Source organism: Terrapene carolina, unplaced genomic scaffold (assembly GCF_002925995.2).
Source record: "Terrapene carolina triunguis isolate 2854851 unplaced genomic scaffold, T_m_triunguis-2.0 Scaffold131, whole genome shotgun sequence".
In the NCBI taxonomy this organism is placed as follows: domain Eukaryota; kingdom Metazoa; phylum Chordata; order Testudines; family Emydidae; genus Terrapene; species Terrapene triunguis.
In genome coordinates, this window is record NW_020664482.1 from 12,449,897 (window position 1) to 12,461,530 (window position 11,634).

Genomic DNA, 11,634 nt, shown 5'->3' on the forward strand with positions numbered 1-11,634 from the left:
GCTAGTGCATATAGACTCCCAGCTGATGGGGTTGTTTTTAATAGTAAGTCATGTTTTTAGATATGGTTTAGATACTATGGAGATGGGTACTACAAGAAAACTACATTTAGTAAGTGGCAGTCATGGCACAAGTCAAAATAATTCCCTCCTCCAACAGCACAAGGAGTTCATCTAGGGCACTGGAGTTGCCAGGAGCATTCATTTGATGAACTGTTTTAGACAAGAGGTCTCAATGATGACAGAGTTTCAAGAAACAGGGACAGTCCATACAAGTTGCTCTAAGAAAAGTTAGATAACTGTAAACGGTACCAGTGGCTAAAATTACTTCTGTCCACATGACTGATGAGTATTCCACTAAAGGCACTTAATGGTGGACATTATTGGATAGGAAAAAAAGGAGGACTGTCGATTAATCACAGTTATCTCACACGATTAACTCAAAAATTAATTCCAATTAAAAAATTAATTGTGACTAATTGCAGTTTTAATTGCACTGTTAAACAATAGAATATCAATTGAAACTAAATATTTTTGATGTGTTTCTACATTTTCATATACACCTCTACCCCGATATAATGCGACCCGATATAACACAAATTCGGATATAACACGGTAAAGCAGCGCTCCGGGGGGGCGGGGCTGCACGCTCCGGCGGATGAAAGCAAGTTCGATATAACACGGTTTCACCTATAACGCGGTAAGATATTTTGGCTCCCGAGGACAGCATTATATCGGGGTAGAGATGTATGTTATATTCTGTGTTGTAATTGAAATCAAATATTACAAATATTTGCAGTGTAAAAATGATAAACAAAAGAAATAGTATTTTTCAATTCACCTCATACAACTACTGTGGTGCAATTTGTCTTTGTCGTGAAAGTGCAACTTAAAAAGCTACATTTGTTGTTGTTACATAACTACACTCAAAAAAAAATGTAAAACTTCAGAGGCTACAAGTCCAATCACTAAGACAAACAAGTGTGTTTACATTTACAGGAGATAATGCCGCCCTCTTCTTATTTACAATGTCACCAGAAAGTGAGAAGAGGCATTTACATGGCACTTTTGTAGCCGGCATTGCAAGGTATCTACATGCCAGATATGTTAAACATTTGTATGCCACTTCATGCTTCAGCCACCATTCCAGAGGACATGGCTCCATGCTGATGACACTCGTTAATAAATAATGCGTTAATTAAATTTGTGACTGAACTCCTTGAGGGAGAATTTTATGTCCCCTGCTCTGTTTTATCCACATTCTATCATATATTTCATGTTTAGCAGCCTCAGATGACGACCCAGCACATGTTGTTCATTTTAAGAACACTTTCACTGCAGATTTGACAAAACACAAAGAAGGTACCAATGTGAGATTTCTAAAGATAGCTACAGCACTCGGCCCAAGGTTTAAGAATCTGAAGTGCCTTCCAAAATCTGAGAGGGACAAGGTGTGGAGCATGCGTTCAGAAGTCTTAAAAGAGCAGCACACTGATGCAGAAACTACAGAACCCAAACCACCAAAAAAGAAAAATCAACCTTCTGCTGGTGGCATGTGACTCAGATAATGAAAATGAACATGCATCAGTCTGAACTGCTTTGGATTCTTATTGAGCAGAACCCGTCATCAGCATGGACGCATGTCCTCTGGAATGGTGGTTGAAGCATGAAGAGACATACGAATCTGTAGCGCATCTGGCATATAAATATCTTGTGACGCTGGCTACAACAGTGCCATGAGAACGCCTGTTCTCACTTTCAGGTGACACAGTAAGCAAGAAGCAGGCAGCATTATCTCCTGCAAAGGTAAACAAACTTGTTTGTCTGAGCAATTGGCTGAACAAGAAGTAGGACTGAGTAGACTTGCAGGCTCTAAAGTTTTACATTGTTTTATTTTTGAATGCAGTTTTTTTGTGTATAATTCTACATTTATAAGTTCAACTTTCGTGATAAAGAGATTGCACTGCAGTACTTGTATTAGGTGAATTGAAAAATACTATTTTTTTTTTTTACATTGCAAATACTTGTAATCAAAAATAAATATGAAGTGAGCACTGTACATTTTGTATTCTGTGTTGTAATTGAAATCAATATATTTGAAAGTGTAGAACAAAATTTTAAAAAATTAAAATAAATGGTATTCTATTATTGTTTAACAGAGCAATTAATTGCGATTAATTTTTTTTAATCACTTGACAGCCCTAGAAAAAATAGATCCCATTAACTGGAATTGTCACAAGATAACAACAATACTTTGATCCAACAGGACACTTGTTCAAATCCAGCTCGGGTTAGCAGGGAATAGAAGTCAGACTCCTGACCATTGGTAATATATGAAATTAATTAAATCGTCACAGTTACGAGCTGTTAGACAAGTGTCACAACAAATACCATAAACGGCACCCTAGAGGCAAGCTCAGCAGAGACATCAGGGATAGAATGGGTCATGGAGACTTAAGTCCCTTCTTGTCCCATAGGTGGTCCCCTCCTGGACAGGGAGATTGATAAGCAGCTTGCTCTACGTGGCCTGTGAGTAATTGTGGATTTCACAATCCAGTGCCATCAAACCAGAACATTTCACAAGCACTAAAATTCAATTCAATAAAAAAAAAAAAAGATACTAGGGCAAACAAGAATAAAAGGTTACTCATAAGGATAGCTCACAGACTATAGGGACTACCTCTGCTTTCACCACTAGACACCTACCCTCATTTTTCAGTTTATGAAGGCAAATGCATATCAAGAGATCATCACCAGAGCAGACACTGAGCTAGTGGCCAAAGGGCAGAGGAGGGAGATTAGCTGCTAGACTCAAACTACCATTGAAAGTTAAGTAGCATAGGGGATCATTTTCCAGCCATTTATGGGTCTATTATTACTCCACCTGAAGTCATGGGCAGGATTCTCACTGAGTCAGTGGGAGCAGGATCCAGCCCTATATTCCTTGGAGTTTTTACCTTAAATCTTGTCTAAACAAGGGACATTGTTGGCCTATTTCCCACCACTGCTAGCTCTGTTTTGAATGAACTGGTGCTAGCAGCACTGGAAGTGTTAGTAGCTATGGGCTGCTTGCGACAGAGATGGATTTCAGCACCACGTCCTCAAATGCTGCTGATCTAACCAAGCATGCCTGCACCACATGGAGTTGAAAACGGTGTCTGCAGCCAGGGGCCTGTCCACAGGAAGGCTCCCCAGCCAGTTCACTTAACCAGGCTGGGAAATGTGTCCTGCTCCAGACAGCTCAAAGCACACCTTTGACTCAGCAATTTCTGTCCTTAACCCTCCCAGAGTTAGTCCCTTTTCTCCATTAACGCCTGATGGGTGCGCCCCACACCCCCCCCCCCTCCTCCTACCACCCCCGGCCCCCCCCCCCAGCCAGCTCCCTGCCCCCTTCAACCCCCCCCGCCCCCAGCCAGCTCCCGGCCCCCCTTTCACTCTCAGCCCGCCCCCAGCCCCAGCCAGCTCCCTGCCCCCCTTCACCCCCAGCCCCCTTCACCCCAACCCGCCCCCAGCCAGCTCCCTGACCCCCTTTCACCCCCAGCCCGCCTTCACTCCCAGCCAGCCCACTGCCCCCCAGCCAGCTCCTTGACCCCCTTTTGCCCCCAACCCGCCCCCAGCCCCCAGTAGCTCCCAGCCCAGCGCTTGCCACAGTTGGCGGCCCCGCCCCACCGGGCCCAACCGCGCCGCGCCGCGCTCAGGTCGGGCGGGAAGCGGCGGTCCGGTGCCCCCGGAGCGGTCGCTCTTACCCCTCAGGCCGCCGCTCCGCCTGCCCCCATCGGCCACATGCACTTCCGGGTTCGCCCCCCGCTCGGGGCGGAGCGCGGCGCACGCCGGAGCCAGCCGCCGAGAGGGGCCGCGGGCCGGAGCGGGGAGCTCGCTCCTGCCCCCCCCCCCCCGTCCACCACTAACCTGGGGGCTCCGGTGTCCCCAGGGAAGGCGGCCCGCGCCGGGCCGGGCCGCCGCCAGTGAAACAAGGGGCCCAGGGTGGCCAGGCGCGAGAAGCAGCGGGAACCATGGAGACCCGCCGGGATCGGGCTTTGCCCAGCCCCCGTAGTGAGATGAAGCCACGGGGTTCTGCCCCGGGCGAGCTGGAACAAATTCCCTGGCCTGGGCTAATGGCCTTTCTGGCCTAGTCTGTGACTGTGCCCTAGGTTTCGTGGGGGGCCTTGGGCAAGTGAGGGAAGGCCCGATCCATCTCTCCAGTGATCTCAGTTATTGCCCATGGGTCACATTCTGGCCTGGTTTGTGTAGCCCAGAGGGATGCAAGTTAGGGTAAAAGTTGGAGCTGTGTGCCTTGATTTCCTCATCTCTAAAAGATCATCATTTCCTACCTCGCCGAGGCAGTGGGAGGCTAATTTCCTTTATGTTTTTTCAAATGTGTTGAGCTCTTCAACCAGAAGGTGCTGTAGAAGTGGAAAGGAGCAGTATAATCGTTCTTACCATTGTTACATTGTTCACAGGCTTACCCTGTTGTAAAAATAAAAGGAAATAATTGATTTTTCAGGTCTGATCACATCTACCCATTCTTCGTTTGTTGCTCTTCTCCTGCAATGTACTTCGCAGCTAAACAGTACCCGCCACCTCCTCTGTTCCTGTCCCATTCCTGCTCAGGTGATCTTCTTTCATTTGTTCTTCACTCTATGAATATCAAGTACATTTCTTATAAAGGACAAAAAAAAAATGTTCTTTGTGAATGCTCAGTTACAGGATTACAGGGTTTCACTGTGAAATCAATAATCTTTTTCCTTGTGACAAAGACATTTAATCACATCCCTCTCCTAAGAATACAGTGGTTTAGTCTAAACAATGTATATGCAAGGATTAATATATGCTTTCTTTATCTTATTTTTTAGGCACTAGTGAATGCAAGTTACAGATATACTCAGGTAAAACATGCTACCTATATGTACTCATACAGAAAGTACTATACAGTGAAACCTGCACAAAGGACCACCTCCAACAGATGCCTCCTTCTCTTAAATGAACAGTTTAAAATATTCCCCAAATATTCCAGTACTGTTTTGTTTATCTTTTAAAAGTCAATGAGGCAAGTAAGTTTAGTAGAGCTTTTGAATGGATGCTGAAGACTGTTTTCACTATATTTCTTCTGCTCTTCAAAACCCAATCACTAAAATATATGATATGGATAGTTAATAGTTGCAAACATTCTTGTTTTCCTCCCACCCCTAATGGGAGATACTATTTCTCTGTAGTCACAGGTCTCGCTATTATATGCAAGACTTCTTAGGGGAATGTATTGTGCAATGAAAAGTGCAAAAAAAGAATTATTTACATTTTGATGTTAAAACAGGTTAAATTTCAAGGCCAGAATTTCCAAGCTTCATGTTCAGAATTTTTCCTTCATATTTTATAGTATTCCAAAAACATTGGAAGGCTGGAACTTGATAATACGTTGCAGATGTATGGGCTTTTTTTCATTTAAATAAATTGGTTCAGAACCTGCTGCTTCTCTGGACACAGTGCAATAATCCAAGAAGTTCTGATGTTTTGACCAATGGAGAAAGAAAATGGTTTTTGCCACTCTGCAAAAATATTTCTTACAAACCCAGAGACTACAGTGTGAGAAGGAGATAAAGAGATAAGAAAATGATGCTAATATTAGCCTTTCAGACTCTGGGGGTTTCGTGTAGGGTGTAACAATTTTACTTTTTCTCTCACTACTACAGCAGTGATTCTGTAATAATTAATCAACCAATAGTAAATAGAGGTTTAAATCCCGATTATTTTGCCTTTAACACAACTGAACTCTTTGCCACTAATACCTGTACTTTTCTTATCTACGGATCAATGGGGTCCACCATTATAGGAGCATACTGTGGCTGAGAATATATTTTTCTAGAGTAGTGCTTGACATAAAAGTTCAGACTTGTTTAGCACAAAGAAATCCATGCCAAAAAAAAAGTGATATTAAAGATCACCTCTACCAGAGCTTGACAGGGCTGGGCACGTTCACACAGAGCCCCATGCAAACATCAGAACAGGCTCTCACACATGTAATTTCATGAAAACTACATCAATTTTAAGCCACATGTTCCACTGAGTAGGCTACTGGGAATTGCAGTCTCCTTGCAGTTGCAGGATGTACTTCCTCCCAGGGCCAGTCATATTGCAGAAGCAGGATGGCAAAGTTATTCTGATGATGGTGAATGAACTACCATAATTGGAAGACATAGCTACTCTGGCAAAGGTAGACATGGACCTACTGGAATGGCAGAGGGAGGTACTCTGGCAGCAGTCTCATGAGAACAAGGGGCCAATCAATGAAATTTAAAAGTGGCAAATTCAACACTGATAAAAGAAAATACTTTTTCACACAATGCATAATAGTGCAAAACTCTATGCCACAGGAAATTGTTGAGGTCGAGAATTTAGTAGGATTCAGAAAGGGATTGAACATATAACTCGATATTCTTGTTATCCCCATATAATCATTATTGCCAATCATTTTGAAAGGGATATTTAACTTCAGGGTTTAATCCATGTAGTCAATGGGTGGCCTGTGGGCCAAATCTCAACCGCCCTACGCTTTTGAACGGACCCTGACATCTTTTTATTTACTTATTATTTTATTATTTTCTCTGGAGTCTGGACCTTGATCAAGAAATTTGGACCTTGACAAAAAATAATTGACTACCTCTGGTTTAAGCCAATATCTGACTACTAGAGATCAGGATGAGACCTAATATGGGGGTCAGATTATTTTATATCTGCCTATTTCAGGGTTCTTACACTTTCCTCTTAAGTGTATAATATTGGGCACTGTTAGAGACAGGGCACTAGACTAGATGGACCTCAGAGCTGATCCAGTTTGATAATTCCTATGCTCCTAAAAATGTAAAAGATGAGATTCTACATGAGAAAATCACATCAGTTTAATTTAAGGTGTGATTTTAAATCAATTTAGTTAAGCTAGTGCAGAAGCCCATGTAGACACCCCTACTTCAGTTTAGGTCCAGTCTTCTTTTAGTTTAGCTTAAATCAATTAGGAACAGTTTAAAACCCAATAAACCACTGTTAAATGAAAATAAGAGTGTCTACACAGGGGTTTGCACCAGTTTAACTAAATTGGTTTAAAATCAATGTAAGTTGAAGAGATGCAACTTGTGCATGTACACAAGGCCTACGCCTTCTGTAGAAGGTTAGGGGAAAGGCAGCAGAGAAAGATGAAGAAGCAGAGGGACCAGATTTTTAAAAGCATTTAGGTGCCTAAAGATGTAGATAGGCAACTAGTAGAATTTTCAAAAGCACCTGAGCCCATAACTCCTCTTGATTTCAGTGAGTTCAGCCCCTGGGAGCTTTTGAAAATCCCATGAGGTACCTATCTGCATCCTTAGGTGCCTAAATGCCTTTAAAAATCTGGGCTGAAGCCTATGGTAGGAGCTTGGAGGAAGGACAAGGTTGTGGGTGAGAAAGGCTTCAATTCTGAGAGGCCGTGAATCTGGGACACGGATCTACATGCTCTGAAGTTGTAATGCGCTGTATATATGCTAAGAATTACTATCATTAAATTAAAAATGATCATTCTGAATTATGGGACTATCCTCCCATCTTGATGTTGTGCACACTACACAAAGCACTCAAGCTCCACCCTCCTGGTTTTTGATGTCAGAATGCCTCTTTCTTCTGTATTTCCTAACAATTTTGTTTAATTTTGAAAGCACAGTGAAACTTGTACTACCTGGCCACTCAGCAAAAATCCGTGGCCTAGTTAATGAAGGCCTATAAATAATGGCATTGGAGACCTTGCTTATTTGAGGTGATCCTGACTGTAAATTTGACTCTAGCGCTTTACATTCTACTGACTTCTGGATTGGCTTAAACTTCCTTGCCAAATAGATATTGATTTTAGTGATTATGAGTGGGAAGCAGGACACCTATAACAAATAGTTTTATTTCCAGAAGCAATTGAATGTTGAAATGAATACTGCCACCCTCTGGTTAGATGCACTGATAGATTTTCAGACAAACTATGAGTGCAATTAAAAATACTCCGTGTGGGAATCAGGAATCAGATACTGAATTTTAGTGATTAAAATATCCACTTGGGTGGGCTTTCTATGCTGATTGTACCACAAAGGATTCAGGTTGAATCTACAACAAGATCACCCTCAGAATTATTTTGGTATAAAGGTAGGTGAGTTTTGCTATGGGAAAATCCTTCTCTCTTGATCCAGCTCTATATTAAACATAGAAAGTAGAAAGGAAGTGGCTGTAGAAAGATTAGCCTTTACAAATCAAATCTGTCTAACACAGAGAAACATGATTATTTGCCCTTAAACTCCAGAATGCTACAATCATTCTTATTCTTCTTGATAACAACATAATTCCTGAGCTAAACAGAATTTGTATCGGTAATGTAAATTCTAGCATTAGTTGTTGTTATTAGAGACACCTGTCTAAGTAGATTCTTGTTTTTTTAAAAGTCTCTTTTGCAAATGACAGTGCCAGCAGGCTCTGTTAATAGCTCTTACTGAGGAAAGGTAGCTTGGTAAATAAGGCACAGAAGGCGGCGTTGGGAGACTGGGGTTCTGTTTCCTGCCCAGTGATAGATCCCTTGCATGAGCATAGGAAAGTCATTAAACTTTTCTATACCTCAGTAGGAATAATAATAGTGAGCCAAGATGCCAGAGGAGTGGGAATATTCAGGAGCATGTGGGTACCCTGAGCCAGCTGTGATGCCTCCCACTTCACAGCCTCTGATGCAGAGGTAGGAAGCATGATGCATTCCAGCTATCCTCAGCTAATGTATGGCTCCGAGGGGATCACAGCCCACTGAAAAGTTTAGGGCTGCTGTAAGTTTAGAGCTGTTCTATTCTGCACCTGGGGATGGGGCCAGACAGAGATTTGGGTTTCCTGTCGGCCCTGCCTCTACCCACTCACAGGCATCTTGTGAAACTTCACATGTAGGTCTCTTGAGCACCTCCTGTGGAAGGCAGCACCTAAATAGAAAGTATTTTTGTTTTCAAAGATTGCGTCTGATTTCACTGTCACCTAATGAAATCACAACATCACAGACTCCAGATTTAGGGCCTGATTCTGTCCTTAGCTACTATAACCCAGGAGTAAATCCACTGATTTTAATTCAGTTACTCCCAGACAAAATCTGTGTGATGTCAGAACTAAGCCTTTCACTTTTCCCTGAAGAGTAACATGTTGCAGATTTGTATAGTATTTACATACACTGATTGATTTAAACGGTGCTTATATAATGATGATGAGAGATTCTATGGGGTGCATCAAAAGCTATTCCAGAGATGTGATCCAGGAACCCGATAGACCAGCTGGCAAAGGTACAGATGGAGTGCATAAGAGTTACAGTGAACTTCTGGGTCTGGTATGTACATTCTAGTTCACCAAAGAGTGTCATGTCATGTGAAGTCTCAAATGAAAGCCAGCATCATGCTGGTCATCAATATCATTGCAAAATGCATGCCCAGATGTTGTGGAAGGAGTTATGCATATATATTGAAAATTATGTTTTAAAGTCTGCGTCTAGGGACTGAACACCAGAAATGGTGAAAAACAGGTTTTCTGTCAGGCAAGAAACATTTATCTGTCTGTCTGTTTACATGTACATTAAGTATTGTGTGGTTCAGAGTACGTCTCTACTAACAGTCTAAACCAAATGCTAATGAAGGATTGTAAAAACTTCAAAAGGAGAAAAGTAACAGGAAGAAGAAAACAGGAAATAGAGGGAGGCCCCTATCTTGAGGTGCATATCAAAGGTTTGCTGTAGTATATTTGGGGGACAAAGAAGACAACCTGGCTTCCTTCACCCAGGAAGAAAATGGACAGCAAGATTGCTCCATGAAAAAAGGTCTGAATCAGGCAAGCTGAAAACACTGGAAAGAACTTTGGGTGAGCTAATCTCCTGTCTAAAGAAGCTTAACTTGTTAGTTATGTTTAGTCTCTAGAAAGAGCGTTATGATTTTGTATTGGATGTAACCATTTGTTTCCAATATTCTTACTCACTATCTCTCTGTTCTTTGATGATGATGATGATGTGTGTGTGTGCGCACGTGCACTGTGTTAAGTACAGTGGTCGTTCTGAGTTGAATCTTACAAGCTGGTGTGTATTGTTCTTTTGGGAACAGCAGGCCTGGTTAATCTATGAGAGTTCAGTGGATAAAGGTCTGAATGGTACAGAGAACACTCGGATTGTGCCATTGGTGTGTGCCTGTGGCTAATCTGTACAAAAGGAGCAAGGCCTGCAGAGGCCTCAGAGATAGTGTTTGTGGTGCCAGAGGCTGGTGGTTTCAAGGAGCTGACCCACAGTAGGTACAGATAAGACTTCCTTATGCTAAGGGCAGGTGGTGATGTGCCTCACAACCCTGCATACCCTTAGAAGCGTCACAAGAGATACATTTAATAAATAACACACATGGTTCTATATAATACAAAACAAAGTAAAAAGAGAAATACAGGCTTTGGCTACGACATGGAAAAGCTATTGTCAATATAGTTTTTACTCAATGCTCAATTGAGTATTTCTAAAGTTTTTTTTGAAGATAACGTTATCAAGTAGTTTAGGCCCCCAAAATTATTTTTTTAGAGTTCTGATATGAATACTGATACTTCATAATGTTAGGAAATAGAAAGAAACCAGTCCTTTCTGATTGTAAAGATCACTGTAGTGTTGAAACCACAATCATCACGGTACTATGCTAGCCTGTGAAAGACAGAACGTCAAAATGGATATGAACTGAACATGAAATGGATGAGTGTCACTTCATTGTTCAAGCTGAAACTGCAGAATGGTGGAAATTCAATTCAATTTTTAAAATTCGCTCAGGTTCAATAACCTCAGATATTGTTAGTGACACACAGGTAAGTCCATTTTAAAAATATTACTTTTATTTCTACAGTCCCTTTATATGCATACAAGAGAAAAAAGACCAGCCAAATTCTCTTTAATCATATCTTCCCTACAAGGGTAGACTGAGCTGATTTGTGGCTCCTTTTTTCTCTTGGTGAGAGATCCCACTGGGTTGCATGAATAACTGCTCACCCACTGTTGTCACACCTGGGGCCACGCAAAGCTCTGATCAGTAGTTCTCTATATCAATGTGTATGTGCTAGTTCTAATGATACTCCACTCTACATTTTCCTCACTTCAGATCCAGATTTCATAGTTTCTCTAATTTCCCAGAGAATGGGTTAGATTCAGTTTTAGCTATTTGCTTTCAGACAATCTAGACAAGACTGAATTAATGCTAGTTGGGTTGGGATTACATTTGTATGGACGGATGGTGCTGCATCTCCCCTTTCCATATTCCCCTTTCCAACTACCTTCCTCTCTGATGTGGTCTTTGACAGTTATTCATACCTTTGCTGGATGCAGATCACATGTAACAGGTTGGCAGGTGCTAGCAAGCTGCATAAGAAGGCAGAGGTCTTCTGCTGACTCTCCCTTGCAGCCGGAACAGGTGTATAAAAGCCTCAAGACAAAAGGGTTTCAGTTCTCTCCCTGGCAGAAGGAACTTGGGATGGGGGACAGAATGGTTGGGGTTTTTTTGGTTGGTTGGTTGGGGTTTTTTTGTTTTTGTTTTTAATAGAAAGCCCCTAGGTTTTCAGGAAAAAACCCTATTTTCAGGAAAAATCTTAAACTGAAGTTTA